Source organism: Canis aureus, chromosome X (genome assembly GCF_053574225.1).
Source record: "Canis aureus isolate CA01 chromosome X, VMU_Caureus_v.1.0, whole genome shotgun sequence".
In the NCBI taxonomy this organism is placed as follows: Eukaryota; Metazoa; Chordata; class Mammalia; order Carnivora; family Canidae; genus Canis; species Canis aureus.
This window is the reverse complement of record NC_135649.1, coordinates 119,463,878-119,479,896: the sequence shown is the minus strand read 5'-3', so window position 1 is coordinate 119,479,896 and position 16,019 is coordinate 119,463,878. Positions and strand designations below refer to the sequence as shown.

General features: G+C 40.8%; 1 long non-coding RNA gene across 11 annotated transcripts in view; it reads left to right on the top strand.

Annotated features, from left to right (window-relative positions):
- The window catches only part of LOC144308023 (uncharacterized), a 405,010-nt gene that overhangs the window by 87,662 nt on the left and 301,329 nt on the right, over positions 1 to 16,019 (top strand). For 10 of the 11 annotated variants that reach the window (XR_013374673.1, XR_013374666.1, XR_013374665.1 and 7 more), the window contains one exon: positions 15,314 to 15,464. The exons of the other annotated variant lie outside the window; for it this stretch is intronic. This is a non-coding gene — a long non-coding RNA (uncharacterized LOC144308023). The remainder of the gene's footprint in view (positions 1 to 15,313; positions 15,465 to 16,019) is intronic. 11 annotated transcript variants of the gene reach the window in all.

Genomic DNA, 16,019 nt, shown 5'->3' with positions numbered 1-16,019 from the left:
TATACCGAAAATTGAATGAACTGTTCAATTAATTTACCATATCTACCAATCTTACTTTTCTCAGAATGATTATTGGTTGCATAATAAAGTCAAGTCATGGGAATGGAAAGTATATCATATGGAATATAATGAATAATATTGTGATAACATTTTATGGTGACAGATGGTGACTACACTAAGTGTGGTGAGCACAGAGTAAATGTATAGGATTTAGAATCACTATGTTGTACACTTGAAACTAATATAACATTATGTATCAACTGTACTTAAATAAAGTAAATTTAAAAAATTAAAAACCCACTCTAAAAGATATCAGATATGAGGACAGCATAAAAGAGGGGAGAGAATCCAAAATGGTTGAGAGAAGGGAGCGTTATTAAATAAAATCTTGACAACTGCTTCGAAGGGCGTGGATGACTTTGGTGTGTACATTCAGGGTGTTGGCCAAAGTAATCTCTGCCCTAGAGACACACTCTGTTAATGTCTTAGATTGTCATCCTGTACTCCTAGGGGCATGAAGAACAGCTCCTTTAAAGGCAACAATACTACTGTCCGTTGACCTAGGTTATAACCTCTTCCTCTGCCATTTCTTGGATGGCCAACCAGCTGTCTCTAATAGTCCCCATGTGGCTGTATGCTGTCCTGTGCCTTTATCAAGTGGGAAGATCTTCAATTAATGCTTATAGGGAAAATACAAAACTTTGTCAAATTGGATGAATGTTTATTTAAATATTTTTCAGGTAAATTAATTTTGGAATATTGTAAATTTTCAAGGCTGACCTCAACATTACAAAAATAAAAATTATGATGTGTTTAATAGGGTGCATTTTAGTTAGGTGTTGAGTATTGCATTTGGCTTCATGAAACTTGGAATTTTTATGGTCGTTGTTGCAGAAGGAAATTTCAAGGGAATCATTTTATGGCTTTTTATTTTATTCCTTACTCATAGCTTGGCTTCTGAGTCTTTAACGTCCCCTTACCTTTAACTCTGTGAATTAAGTTCAAATATTTTCAAAACCCTCTTTGTGTTCTAATTGTTTTTGGCTTCAATAGGTTAGGGCAGAGCCAAGGAGAATACAAAAGTGAGTCTTAAATAAAAATCAGAAAATATTGGATTCGCCAAATGCTTTCCCCTACATTTACCTGGGAAACACTCTTGTATTTTACCAGACTATGAAACAAAATCCTATTGTCCTTTAATACATCTCTTTTTCATCACCTGATGAAATGTTCCACATGGTTCAGGTGCGTGGGAAGAGAAGGAGCAGCCCACATGTGAAAGCAGTTACCTAGTCTGGTTTCTGCACCTTCAGAGAGCTGCAGCAGCACGTTCAAGTTCATCAGCAGGGAAGTTGTGGATGCTCGTTTGCTCCATGAAACTGAGAGAATCATCCTGGACATACTGAACTGGAGGTTGGGCAGAAGAGAGAAGGACAGCAACTACCCCAAAGTTCTAGTTTTAATTTTTGTGAATTTGGATCTCATAGGAATAGAGTACAGACTGTTGTATTTGGAAAGGACTTAGTGTTTCCAATCTAAGCATCTACTCAGTTCATAAATATTCTCACCGAAAACCCTACACAGATCTTCACTAAAGAATGAAGAAATGACCACCTTCTGAAATGACCACTTGCATCTCTGAAGAGATTTCAAGTCCCTGCTTGTTTCGAAACAAAAGATCTCTGGAATGCCTCTGTCCTTCTTATGCTGCCCTCCCCAGCAGCACTGCGTAGCTTTAAGTTTTCCAAACAGAGCAACTTCTAGTATGTGAGGCTTGTTTCTATGTCCCCGGTGTTCCCGGTCTTTTCCCCACTTCCCCACCCTCCTTCCAGCTCAGGTCTTGCAGTCCTCTCACTGTTGGATTCACCCTTGAGTACATCTGTTGGCCTGTCAGCACCCACGTCAAATTGCTTAGGTCTGAGGGCAGCACCCTTGTGGTGGAAAGACCTGGGGTAGATGGGAACTATTCTTTATTATTATGTTTCTTTCTGTTCATAGTTCCATTAATGAAGTCAGAATTGCATTTGCTTTGAGACAGTAATTACACTCTTGATTTATATTGAACTTGAAGAGAAGTAGCTTTTTTAAGTAGTTTTATATCCTACTCCCTCATATCTAATATTTCTGGATTTGCTTTTTTTTAATCATAGATTTAAGACTTTATTTACTTTACCATTATGTTAAAATAGTATCTGTGAGTAAAATAATGCTTAAGAAAATCAAATCAAAACCATACTAAAAATATTATGGTGTTGCAGGCTTGGGAGTAGACTTCTTTATCCTTTGTTTTTTTTTTTTAATTTTTTTTTCTTTTTTTTTTTAAATTTATTTATTCATGATAGTCACACGGAGAGAGAGAGAGAGGCAGAGACACAGGCAGAGGGAGAAGCAGGCTCCATGCACCGGGAGCCTGACGTGGGATTTGATCCCGGGTCTCCAGGATCGCGCCCTGGGCCAAAGGCAGGCGCCAAACCGCTGCGCCACCCAGGGATCCCTCTTTATCCTTTGTAATGCTATTTCTGGGTTTCTGTTAACAGTGATATAATATTTGTGCCCTTGCATTAAAAGTAAATCATGTTGGTCTTAAGAGCTCATTCCAAACTGTTGAGAATGGATTCTCCCTTCTAACCCATAGACTGTTCTTTCTAAATCTCGTCATTTGGAACATCGTTATTGTCATCCAGGTAATGATCAGAAAGGACCACATGGATAAAAGGATCCATGGGCTACAAAGGTGCACTTGCTCACAAACCAACATCATCTATAACCTGGACCTATTCATCAGTAGTCTTTCTTTGGAGTTACTTCAAAGTCTGTCAAAAGAAATTAACAGTATTTTATAAGCATGACTTCAAGGACTGATACTGCTCAGGAACAGATTTTTGCATATCCATAAAATGATCACTCTAAAAACCATTGTTTCTAAAGCACGTGAAGTGAAAACTGCTGACAAAACTATTTGAGCCCAACTCACCTGAGAGAAAAAATTCCCAGACCTTAGCAAGGCTGTGAATTCCTCCCCATTAAGCCTTGTTTAAATCTGTTTCTAGGGTGGCTCAGTGGTTTGGCGCCTCCTTTCGGCCCAGGACGTGATCCTGGAGTCCCGGGATCCAGTCCCACCTCGGGCTCCCTGCGTGGAGCCTGTTTCTCTCTGCCTGTGTCTCTGCCTCTCTCTCTCATCTGTTTCCTGAGGTCTAGGAGTTATTTCTTCTCTGGATTCCAAAGAAATTTCTGGAAAGTTCTTTCGCTTCAGGGTGTGAATAGGTTCTTAAGGAAATTTCTGGAAAGTTCTGTGACTTGGGGATGTGAATCTTGTACATGCATATTTGTTTTTTGTTTTTTTTAATCTGGAAATTTTGATATGCTAAGGAAGTCAAGTGGGATTTACAGACCCTGGATGGTGAGCACTTTTTTCTTTGCGTTTAAGTTTTTTTTTTTTTAATTTTTTTTTTTAAATTTATTTATGATAGTCACAGAGAGAGAGAGAGAGAGAGGCAGAGACACAGGCAGAGGGAGAAGCAGGCTCCATGCACCGGGAGCCCGACGTGGGATTCAATCCCGGGTCTCCAGGATCACGCTCTGAGTCAAAGGCAGGCGCCAAACCGCTGCGCCACCCAGGGATCCCGCGTTTAAGTTTTAAGCCCAATTTCTTATTCTCCTCACAGTATGAGAGTACATGCACTCTCTCTCACATACTTGAAAACCTTCTTCCTCCTCTTTCTTCTCTGTGTGTTTTGTCTTAGCTTCTTGCCTGCCTTCAATTTCAGTGTCCCGTTCATAATTTATGTTCTTTGACATGTCCTGGGATTAGTGTAAATGAGAATCCCTGGAATATTGAGCCTGGAGGTGGTTGGAATAATTGCAAGATACCAAATGGTCGAGACCCTATAAAAGGGACTATATGTGCAGAACAGCAGCTTCTCTGAAAACGAGTGTGAACCAGCAGGGGAAGTTATGTGTTTGCCGTGAGTGAGTCAGCAGCTCCATGTGGACTTGACTCTCTAGTAAGCCCAGCCCCAGGTCTGAGCCCCATGCATTGTCTATTCATCTCCGTGGGACCCCCTTGGCAGCTCGCCCCACAGGGCCTCCTTCCCCACTGCTCTTGGCCCACTATTCACGTGTCCCTTCATCCTCTGAACTGATTTCAGCCCTCATGACCTTATTAGAACTCTTGTGGGGGTTACTAGAACTTCTCCATCACGACATTTACACCTGTCCTTCAAAGGCACAGACATACGTATGTAGCTGAATGTAGACATGGTATATAGATAAGCAGCGCTGAACGGTTTGTTGAGAAAGGACAGCTGCAACGTTACCTCCTTCATGTTGTTCGTTAGCGTTACGTACCGACATCCACCGTGATTGATACATTATCACCACAGGTGCCAAGTTTAATGGGAAAATTGGCATAATGTGGTGGTAAGTGTACTAATTACATAGGAATGAAATGGTCTGTAAGTTGTCCTTCACTACCCAAATTCTCATCACCTGAATTCTTCCTACACAAATTCATGAATAGAATAGGTAATGAGTCAAACAGGTAATGTTTGAGATAGAAACATTTAGAGAAATCTTTCAAATATATTTTCTCTCAGTTAAATACACGTGGAATCTCTGAACCCAGGAATGGAGCAGTTTTGGGAAAGGGGGTGTCTTCCTTCTGCCATCCTATAGAAATGCACCTTGGACGTTAGCCATCATTTCAGAGTGTAACTTTTAAACCCTGCCAGAACTTATCAAAAGCATCAGCACACAGGCAATTTACTATATAACACTGAGGTGAACTAAAGGATTTGGTGTGAAATGATAAACGTGGGTTTTTCACACAGGTACAAGTGCAGTACACACACCAGAAGAATTTGGTCCAACAAATAGGGCTTCAGCACCCAAGGCCCCAAGTGTCTGTAATATAAACCAGCCCCTATTGAATAAGCCTGCAAAGTCACACTCAATAAAAGGTGTTTCTGAGATTTAAGAATCTCAGAAAGTGTTACTATTCACTTTTATGAATACTAGGGAGAGAGATTGTGCCAGAAAACATTTCAGGTAGAGAATTTAGCGTATGATTGATGTTAGTTTTGGCAGGAGCTTTTGTCGGTCATCACAGGTGTCCCCGTGTCCTGTTGGGATGTTCCTCTTTCTTTGTTACATTCTAAACTAAAGGAAACCAAAGTTTCCTTTTGAAATTTGGCTTTCGTTTTGGGTAAGGAAAAATTGTGTTAATTCGATTCAAACAAGGGCAGTCAAGAGGCCATCAGCTTTAAAAGTGTCCCTTAGATGCCAGTGACGCTTTGGGGGAAATTCTGATTCACATTCCTGACTGTACAGATTTCTGTTTCTGACTGTTGTGTATGGTGTGCATTTACACACCCCGGTGCTTTGGTTTCACTGGCAGCAGCAAATACACATGTGTTGAGATTTTACTCAGTTTAGAATACAACAGGTAGGAAATAATTAGAGTTGATGAAATTATGGGAGTTTTGGTTCCTAAAGTAAAAAGTTCACGTAACAACTGTTGTGCCAGAGGCTATGCAAGCGAAAATAAAATGATATTGTCTATGGCCTGAGAGCCAAATTGTTCAGGGTCTGCAGCTTAGGTCTGCTGCTGGTTAAATGTGTGGGTAACACTGGAAACCTAGTACTGGCTCCAAAAGCATGAGATAGATTCTGTTCTTCAGGACAGCAGGCTGACAGAGCATGTCACCGTACATGAATATGTGAGTAATTGTACAGTGTGAGGTAGAGCTCGCTTGTGCACCCCTCTCCTCTTTCTCAAAAACATTCTTTTCCAGGGCACTGAGGTCAGTGACTGGATTCTCATCCACATAAAATTGCGTTAAGTCTTTAAAATGATGTCTCGAAAAATATCCCCTCAATGTATACATGGAGACATGTAAATACACACAAATACCATGTTTTTCTTTTTCTTGCAATTAAATGAGGCTCCTAAGAAAGTATATTTGTAGTTAGGTCATTGGAAGACTCTTTATACTGCAATTTAAAAAAAGCAAACAGAAAGCAAGTGTCTTGGGCCATCCTGGTTTATTCATAGGAGAATGAGGATTCTTATATGCGTGAATTTTATTGAAAACAGAAGCCTTTTAAGACGTGGTATTTTTTTTTTAAGATTTTATTTATTTATTCATTAGAGACAGAGAGAGAGAGAGAGAGAGAGATAAAGACACAGGCAGAGAGAGAAGCAGGCTCCATTCAGGGAGCCCGACGTGGAACTCGATCCCAAGTCTCGAGGATCATTCCCTGGGCTGAAGACAGGCACTAAACCGCTGAGCCACCCAGGGAGCCCCGACATGTGGGTTTTTAATGCATATTCATCCATTTCTGTATGGAAAAAGAAAACCCATAAAATACATTGTCCATCACTTTGCCCTTCAATAGAACCTGGAGACTTTAATTTATGTGGCCAACGATCCAACACCACCACCACGAACCTTTACTTGTGTTTAAACCTATAATACAGAGGTCGTCCTTGAGGCAGACCAGGCTGCACTGAATTGTTTGCCTTTACATTCAATAGGCCCCAGATGCCTTGTTTGTTGAGTTATTGGTCTTCTTTTTACATTTTTCCGGTTTCCGGCTTCACTTTCCTTCTAGCAACTGCTGTGTTTTTGCAGCTGATGGAAGCTGCAAGGCCATGTGATATACCAGGGTCTTTTCTTTCACTGTTTATCTGCAATTCATAACTGAGAGTCCTGTAATTTACTGGGCAACCTTACCACACCCCTTCTCAGGAAATCTTACAGAGGGGAACCCTGCTTCCTTGATAAATCACAAGGGAGATAGCAGGCAGCATGTAGGACCTTAGATAATCCCACAGAAGATTCCTATGCCCAGCACAGAAAAACTGTAAAGTCCTGTACTCTTCAGGCTAGGAGCATCAAGAGGAAGGATACCTCTGAGCCTCAAGCGGGGATAGGGGTGGGAGATCATAAGAACAGGGCTAGATTTTTCCAAGAAACATCCTGGGAAGACCCATGTCCAATCCCAAGGTTCGTGGGTCATATTGCATCATGTGACAGAAATAGTAGTAGCTAGAAAAAATAAAAGTCATCTTAAGTCACATAAAGTTTGGAGGAGGCCATATGAGATGGTATGTGGCCTCACAAAGTCATCAGAGATCCAGGTTTCTTCCAGCTCTGAACCCCACTGTACCTTATACTTATGGTAAGGTGGCTGCTGAAGCCCTAATCTTCGCATCAACTGGGATGTCATCACCCCGCACCCCAGAAGGCTACTATCCGGAAGTAAAACTTTGCTTTTCCTTGTTGACCAGAGCTTAACCACAAAGCCACATCCATTTGCAAGGGAAGCTAGGAAATGCAGTGTCTTTGATAGGAAACTTTAGGGCATAGAGAGATTCTGTTACTAAAATTTGGGGGAAACAAATTAAATACTTGTCAGATTAAGGATTATGTCTTTGAATTTGAGGCCTTGAAAAGACCTTGTAATACTTATTCCTAGAAATCTTGGCTCCTCCTGTGATTTCCCAGGTTAAATGTAATTTTATAAAAGCACACTTTGAAAGAAATAATGGGATTTCTAATATTTTATTTTATTTTTTATTTTATTTAAGATTTTTTTGTTTTTTTAATTCATGGAGACACAGACAGGCAGAGACATAGGCAGAGGGAAAAGCAGGGAATCCCATACAGGACTCGATCCCAGGACTGGGGGATCAGGACCTAAGCCAAAGGCAGACACTCAACCACTGAGCCACCCGGGTACCCCAGATTTCTAATATTTTGAAATTGCTATTTCATGCAGGAAAAAATGAATTAGAGGCACATATGCAGCCAGTTTTTGGAACAGAGTTTCAAAAAATGGAAATTTATGTTTATGGCAAAATAGTAGATTGGGGAAAAGGAAACTGTCTTAGAGAATTATTTGGAAATGTAAGAGCAGATTAAGGAACCATTGGCACTATGGGAAATCAGCTAAAGGTTTTCAAGATTTACCTGAAAATTTGGAAATGATGCTTATTGATTGATTATTGAAAAGAATCTAGAGAAAACATCCCACAGTATATTCTGAATTTGTGTGTTCCATAAATGAATGATCTCTAAGATAGTGAATGAGGAGGCTAGGACAACAATCACACTCCTTTCTCTCTCATGTCCTTCACCCTCTTCTTTCCTGCTCCAAGCTATGTTACATTCTTGAAAGGAAAGGCTTCTGAGTGGCTGAGACCCTTGTCAAGTCTAGTGTTTCATCTTCTGAAGTTAGGAGTTTTATTTTATTTTGCTTTCTGTAGGAACTCAGCAATCCAGTTGCTAGGCTCAATGTCTTGTATCAAACTCCCACGCTTTCCTGTCTTCCATGAACATGGAGGTGTGACTCTCAGTAACATTGACAAAAGATGTCCACCCAGAAGCTGTGTCTGTTATCAGGAGATATTTGGAGAAGAATAGTAGAATCATCAGAAACTAAATTTGAGTTCACTAACAGGGTGGACTAGTGTAGCAAATAGAGTCTGAGAGCATAGAATTTTAATTTTTATTTCAGTGTGTAGATCCCACATTTATTTCTAACTTTTATACATACACTCAATTCCAAAAAATGACCGAGACTTTATACATGGTGTGTGCATAAGGAAGGAACTTTGTGATTTCATATTTGAATATCTGCTATGAAAATGGCTTCTGGACATGAGTCTCCTAAGCACTTAGTGAAAGGTGAAAATCTGAGTCTCAGACACATTTAGACATGAGCAGAGACCAAGTAGGATGCATTGTGAAAACAGGAAAGGGCCTTTGTTCATCAGAGTTTGAATGCTTTACATTTTAAAACGTGAAAGATTTATTCAATCTAAGGGGAAGCCAGAATACTGAAAGCGTTTACATTTTAAGAACAAAGCAAACTATGGCTCATGTGTTCCCAACTGGGAACTCTTCATGAGAGGAGACTAGGAATTTCTCTGCTTCTATTTGGAACTTATCTTTGTAATGCATAGCACACCTGTGCACCATAAGATTTGTTAAAGTCCATTGCAGCATTGGGGAATTGTGTGCCTATTAAATTATTTGGAAGGATAATGAGTCATAGCTAATTAATTACTACCCAGTTAATTAATCTAGGATTAATTCGGAACTCTACATTTTTATTGTTTTTATTTTACATTTATAGTTGAGAATAATAACTTGGGTTTTAGGTTTTCCCTTGTCTTTTGCCAAGAGAACCTGATGATTTCAACACATATCTTTCTTCATTTTTGACGTTATCCTGGAGAGATTTTTTTTTGTACTCAGTCATTTATTTTTAATTTCAAAGTATTATTATAAGAGTGTTAAATATACAGAAAATAAAAGGTGGATTAGTGTGAACGCCCATATAAACACCACCTATGTTTAACACTCGTTAATATTTTGTCATATTTTCCCCCTTTCTTCCCTCCTTTCCTTCCTTCCTTCTCCCACGAGTTCACAGTAAGCTGAAGACATTATTCCACTTTATTTGTCAATGTTTAAGCATGGATTTCCTAAGAAATGCATGAAAAAAAATATATATATAAATCATGTTCACAGCTAATAAAATTACTAATTGCAATATCTAATCTAATTTTGATATTCATGTTTCCCCAGTTGACCCACCAATTGCAAATTTGGTATTTGGTGGTTCCATACCCTGGACAATTTTAATCAAGTATAACATTATTTGAAGAAGATAAATATTTAGGATGTAATTGAAATATTTAAATTGTATAGGGTCTGTGGCTTATCATAATTCAGTGTCGTTTCAACCTAAGTTGATGGTATTCACAGTCAGAGACCAGAATGGTGTGTGTGTGTGTGTGTGTGTGTGTGTTTGTGAGTTTGTGTCGACTTGAGAGTCTAGTCTGTGAATGCGATGCTTTAAATGGGTGACCTCATTCATCTATTTGCTTTCTCCTGTCAAGCCCAAGAAGTTGGCTGGATGATTGAGAAGCCATTGACTGAGGCTTGATATGGGCTGCTGCCCCCGTTGAGCCTGTCACCACTGCTCAGCAGGTAGCACCCTGGCAGTGACTCCTGGTGACAGGTGTGTGGTGGAGCCAGGCTTCAGCATAAGGTTCTGTGTGAACAGTGCTCCTTTCTTGATGGCCCTTATCACAGAGGATCAGTAAACAGGGCAGATTCCACAGGCTGAGCTCCACAGATTAAAGGTTCCATTCAAAGATGACTGATGATACTCACCGTCAAAGAGCTCTCCTTGGAAAGATGACAAAAGGATTACATTTCAGGGCTCGAATCCCCATAGGGATGTCTTTCATCCGTTTCAACACTCCCACTATTACACTCAGCAGTTCTTGACTGGTGAGAGGAAGCCATTGAACGTAAGAGCACAGAGCCCCAGGCCTCTTTCTTTTCTCTCTTACCTCGTCAGTAAGACCTTTCTAAAAATCTGTCGCTACCTCATTCTCCTTAGGAAGCTGCATTGAGGAGAGGAAAGTGGTTATGTCAATGCCCAGCGAAGGAACAGCAAACTTATCCACAAGCAGCTCTGTTGGACCTGCACATAATATGGTACCTGCTCCGATTTGATATCCAGGGAGCATGGTTCCCTGGATATCCCTAAGATGGAGCAGGAGAGGGCACGAAACCATGGCCACAGGAGAACATAATGCAAGGTGGGCTGAAATGAATAAGATTAACTACACTGACAAAAATATCTGGAGTATTTAACCCTTGGTGTTTGATAATGACATATAATGGTGAATTTGGCAGTTAGCCCCTTTAATGTGGCCAAAGTTTGTCATTTCTATAGTCAGTCTATAAGAGACATGCTTAATTTGATAGCTCTCAATGTTCATGGAAATCATTCATCAGTTTCTGAACTCCTAGATGTTGGAGAACTCACACAACTTGAAAAATAAGCTCTGGAGTTGATGGATGAAATTGAAATTGAGTCTAAAGAAAATACTTAGTTGAGTCTAGGAAGATTATATTTATTTAACTACTTTTTACTTTTGATTTTGATAAGTTCTTATGGCGGGGAATACAATATATAAAAAGTATAATTTTATAAATCTGTAACAATGCACAACTGTTTTCCAATGCCAAAATATATAGTCTACCAACTATACAGCAAGGCAAAGCTGTAGCCATGTGAAGGAGTAGGGCTTTATTTATTTATTTTTCTCACATAACAAGAACTTGGGTTGTAGGTGGCCCGGGACTGCTGTGCAGATGAATGACTTGGGGACTTAGATCCTGGAGATTTTCCTGCTCTGACTTAGAAATTCTTGCACGATGGCTTCTGGAGCTCCAAGCCTAGGGCGAAGGTGTCAGTAGGAAAAAACAAGAGACTCGAGCAAAAGCACACACCTGGAAGTCTGCCTTCTTTCTCCCTGGCTATCTCTGGTTGTGAGGGAATCTGGAATGGGGAGCATTTTCAGCAGACATGCTGTCATCCTCAGCATTATGGTTCTGATAAGGAAGAGGGAGAGAGTGGGTATTGGGTAGAGAAATACCAGGGTGCAGAGTGCCCTAAGGATGCAGGGGAGCCTTTATAACCCAAGCGGGACTGCCCTATGATCATAGAACTTCACATGGGGCTATGAAATATTTACATAAATTCTGGGGGAAGAGTGGCTTTTATGGGCAGGTATTATGGGGATAAACATGTTAGAATGTCACTCTATAGCAAAGATCAACTTTATAGCAAAGGGTAACATTTATGCCAAATGAAGCAACTTCCCTGTAATAAAAATGAAGGATATGTGTTGTAATAGCAAGAGAGCTCTAACTGGACTGGAAGGTACATCAAGGAGATTCGGGAAAATTATTAAAAGACTTGAAAGGGGGCAGCCTGGGTGGCTCAGGGGTTTAGTCCCACCTTCAGCCCAGGGTGTGATCCTGGGGTCCCGGGATCGAGTCCCACGTCGGGCTCCCTGCATGGAGCCTGCATCTCCCTCTGCCTGTGTCTCTGCTTCTCTCTCTCTCTCTCCTCTCTGTGTTTCTCATGAATAAATAAATAAATAGTAAAAAAAAAAAAAGACTTGAAAGGCTGGCAGGGGTATAGGTCTGATGTAGGAAGAAAGCAAGCCTGTACTATTTAAAGCTTTTGTGGGTGGGTGCTGTGGAGCAACAGCATGTGGGCCAAGGAGAAAAGGTTGTCTGTTTAGATAAATATAGGAAGAATTAAATTGAAAGGATCTTCCAAAGAATCCTGCATATTGCCTTGGATCAATAGATATGAATCAAACTTGTACTAACAAGAAGAAAGAGAACTGTCAAACAGAGCCACATATTCGATTTTCTTGCAGCTTAGGAGAATTGTGGTATAACCAGAAAGCTGGAAAAAAGAAAAAAAACGACATTAATTTTTCAGTCTGAATAAAGATCATCAGTGCTGCTCCAGTTGATAAAGAAATAATCAAACAGGCTGGAGGCACCCAGAGTGTAAGAGTGGGTGCCTGGTGAGGGATGGTTCTGCAGGTACATAGGTGAGATTTAATGTCGTGGAGGTTGGAAGGGAAGGAGAGAGGGGTTGACTCTGGAAAGGGATGAATACAGAGAACCAGAGAGAATACCAGAACAGAGCCGGGGATGCTTTCAACATGACGGAATAGGTTGCTTACAGTAAAAGACAATGTGGGGGTAAGATGACCTGTGCCAGGAGAGAGAGCTGGGGTGTGGGAGTGGATGCCCGGAGAGCCCAGTGTGGACCAAGACAGTCAGTATAATGGGCAGTGACAGGCCACGCGATTTCAGCAGAGGCACCTTGTACCTGTAGAAAATCGGTGTTAGTAGATGAGAGAGAGAACTCCTGTCCCAGGCATTTGGAGAGGGAAGATATGCAAAGAGGCAATAGGCACAGAACAAAAACACAGAAAACTTGCACCCCAGCTTGAAGAACACTGACAGGTCAATCCTTTGTCTGTGGCTTTTCCCTTAATGTGGGGGTGACCTGAGCTTCTGGGAAGACAGACAAAAAGGTCTGTACACACAACCTGAGTAGACATGTAGAGAGAGTTACTCCATGTTTTCTTCATAGATACCTACTTCTGTGGAGTTAGTGCAGGAATGAGTGGGATTTGAGCCTGTTCTGGAGCATAATCCTGTCCAGTGGGTTGTGTTTCTGTGAAGTGCTCCTCCACACAGAACAAAGCAAGTACTTCATCATTTTTAGAAACTTTGTGAAGAGGGAAGATGGACCCAAAGATCAGCTAAGCTTGTGCTTTCAAATACTCTTAGCTCTTGAGCATGTGTCTCATGCTTCAGCAACACTGGTTAAGTGGAAAAGAATGACTGAATCACTTACTTGTCTTAGTAAATTGAGGTCACTTCTCATCTTGGGCTTATTTTTGCTACCAAGGCAACCTTCATGCTGACTTTGCAAATGGCCTATGTATTTTACAGATCTGTAACACATAAACTTCACTGCCAACTTGCTTCAAGCCTAGGTGGGAATATAAGACGAACACAAGTCTAGACTAAAAACTTTTCTTCAAGACATGAGCTTAACCAAAATGTAAACAAATATGAGCTAAAGAGGCTCCAATATTTAGCAGAAAAAGTATCAGGCACACAAAGACACGTGCCTTACTTTTCGCTTTACCATTAAAAAATATAAACTTAGGATTTCCTTTATCTGGGCTTTATAGCCTTCTCATCCATAAAAAAAAATAAGCTTGAGGGATGCCTGGGTGTCTCAATGGGTTAAGTGCCTGCCTTCGACTCAGGTCATGATCCTGGGATCCTGCAATCGAGCACTGTGTTGGGTTGCAGCTCAGTGTGGAATCTGTTTCTCCCTCTGCCTCTTTCCCTCCCCCCACCAATTCATGCACGCACACGCTCTCTCTCATAATTAATTAATTAATTAATTAATTAAAAAATAAGCTTGGGACAAGGATCCACCAAATCACTTCTGGTGCTAAAATTATATGATGCCATGCATTTGATGAATGCTGTCTTCACTAACTTCCAGGACAGACGAGAATGAATGGTATTGATAAGAATGATCCAAATGTAGCATGGATCTCTGTTGAGTGAGGTAATACATGTAGAAGCTTAGAAACTATTTCAGTTACCTCTTACCACCAATGTACAACTGACTGGGCACAGAACCTTCCAGAATCTAAATCATTGCCCCTCTTCCAGCAGGCTTCACAAGCTCTTATCATTGGCTCCATTGGGCTATTAAACACTTTTGATTTGGAAACAAACATAAGGATTCAAGTTAGATATATATCTAAATGTTTAATTCATCCACAATTCGTATTTATCAATGACCACTTCTGTCCCAAAAGAGTGTATTATTTGATCGTATAAACTTATAAAAGGAACTTGTCCACCAGCAAGGCATGTTTCTGTAAATCCAGAAAAAAAGTAGAACGACATGGTGAATTCATTGACAGGCATGGAGAGAAAAATATCCTCTTTCTGGGTCATGAGAGGTTGACTTCACTTTTGCTCCTTCAAAGAGAAATGAAGCCTGGCAGGCACCTTTTTGTCGTTGCCCGTGGCCATGTGCATCCCAGCAGCAGCTGTCCGCTGGATCCTCCTGGTGTGGGATTTCTCCTTTGTGATCTCAGAAGTTCTACTTAGGACTATGAAATAGGTATTAGGTGAGCACAGTAAGATGGACATAGTTTTCTAATGAGCATATGCATGCATGTCTGCACACAGCTTGTGCACAGCAAAAACATGGTGTGATTATCTTGAATTTATATTTTTAGGACAGGCTTAAATAAAGCCCTCATGTGCAAATGTGAATGAAAGGAATATGAAGCGTGTGGTTGGCATTTCTGGACAACGAGGAACTTGCCCCACTTTATTCCTGATGAATTTAAATTAGGTGATTCCCAGATTGGGAGGGGCCTCGTGGCGTTGTCCAAACATTCATCTGTTCTCGCCCAGCCTTGTCTGGCTCTGCTTCTGCAACTTGCCCTTACACTTCAGAGCCCGCCCCACAGTCGGTGGTGGAGGTGGCTTTTTCTGATGTTTTCTCAGGCAATCGCCTTTCTGTGCCAAGATAGGAATGTTCTTTGGCTACTTGCCCAGATTTTTCAGGGAGTTAGCAGTACTTCTGTATATGCATGAGGTGGTCAAGAGGTACAGTCAGAATAAGAATAAATACAATACACTCTCTACAGAGTTGGTACAGTCTATGTGCATTGTGCTAATCGATCAACTTTAGCTGCAACTTTGTCCTTTCTATGAGCCTGGCACTTGGGGAGATAGGTGTACGATGACCATTTGCATTGAGCTCTGTGTCTCATGTCAGTTCCAACTAGCAGAGAAAACAACTGCTTGGCCACAGGGCAACTCTCTAAGACATTGTTGCCCTATGATTATTGCTGTTCTTTTCCTCACAGTGCCATGGAAATGGATATTCTTCATGAAGATGCAGAGGTGATCCTTCATGGTCAGATGTCTGGGTCACATAAAACGCATGTTTCCCATCGAGTTACCCATGCAGCGTTACTGGAGAAGTTAGAAAGGACACTAATCACCTGACGCTTGAAGGTATTGTTTCAGAAACGAATCTATTGTTTTTTTCCTTCTCATGGTAAAAAACTTATGTTCCAAAGCTTGCAGACGTATATATTTTCTGATGAGACCTCTGCCTTCATTCTTTAGTATGCTTGATGTTAAAGGCCTTAGTAATATCCACATACTGCCAACTAAAGTTGGTTATTCTAAATAAATCTAAAGTGTGATCCTACAACCTATTACAATTTTGGAGGAAGGTTCTTTCTGTGGTACTCCATGCAAAGATTCTTTCTATTTCTTTCTTTTTTTAAATTTTTAAATTTTTTATTTTTTAGATTTTATTTATTTATTCATGGGAGACACAGAGACGCAGGCAGAGACGCAGGCAGTCTGAAGCAGGCTCCATGCAGGGAGCCCAACGTGGGACTCGATCCCGGATCCCAGGATCAGGCCCTGGGCTGAAGGCGGCGCTAAACCGCTGAGCCACCAGGGCTGCCCCTTTTTTTTTTTTTAAGATTTTATTTATTTATTCAAGAGAGACATGGAGAGAGAGAGGCAGAGACACAGGCTGAGGGAGAAGCAGGCTCC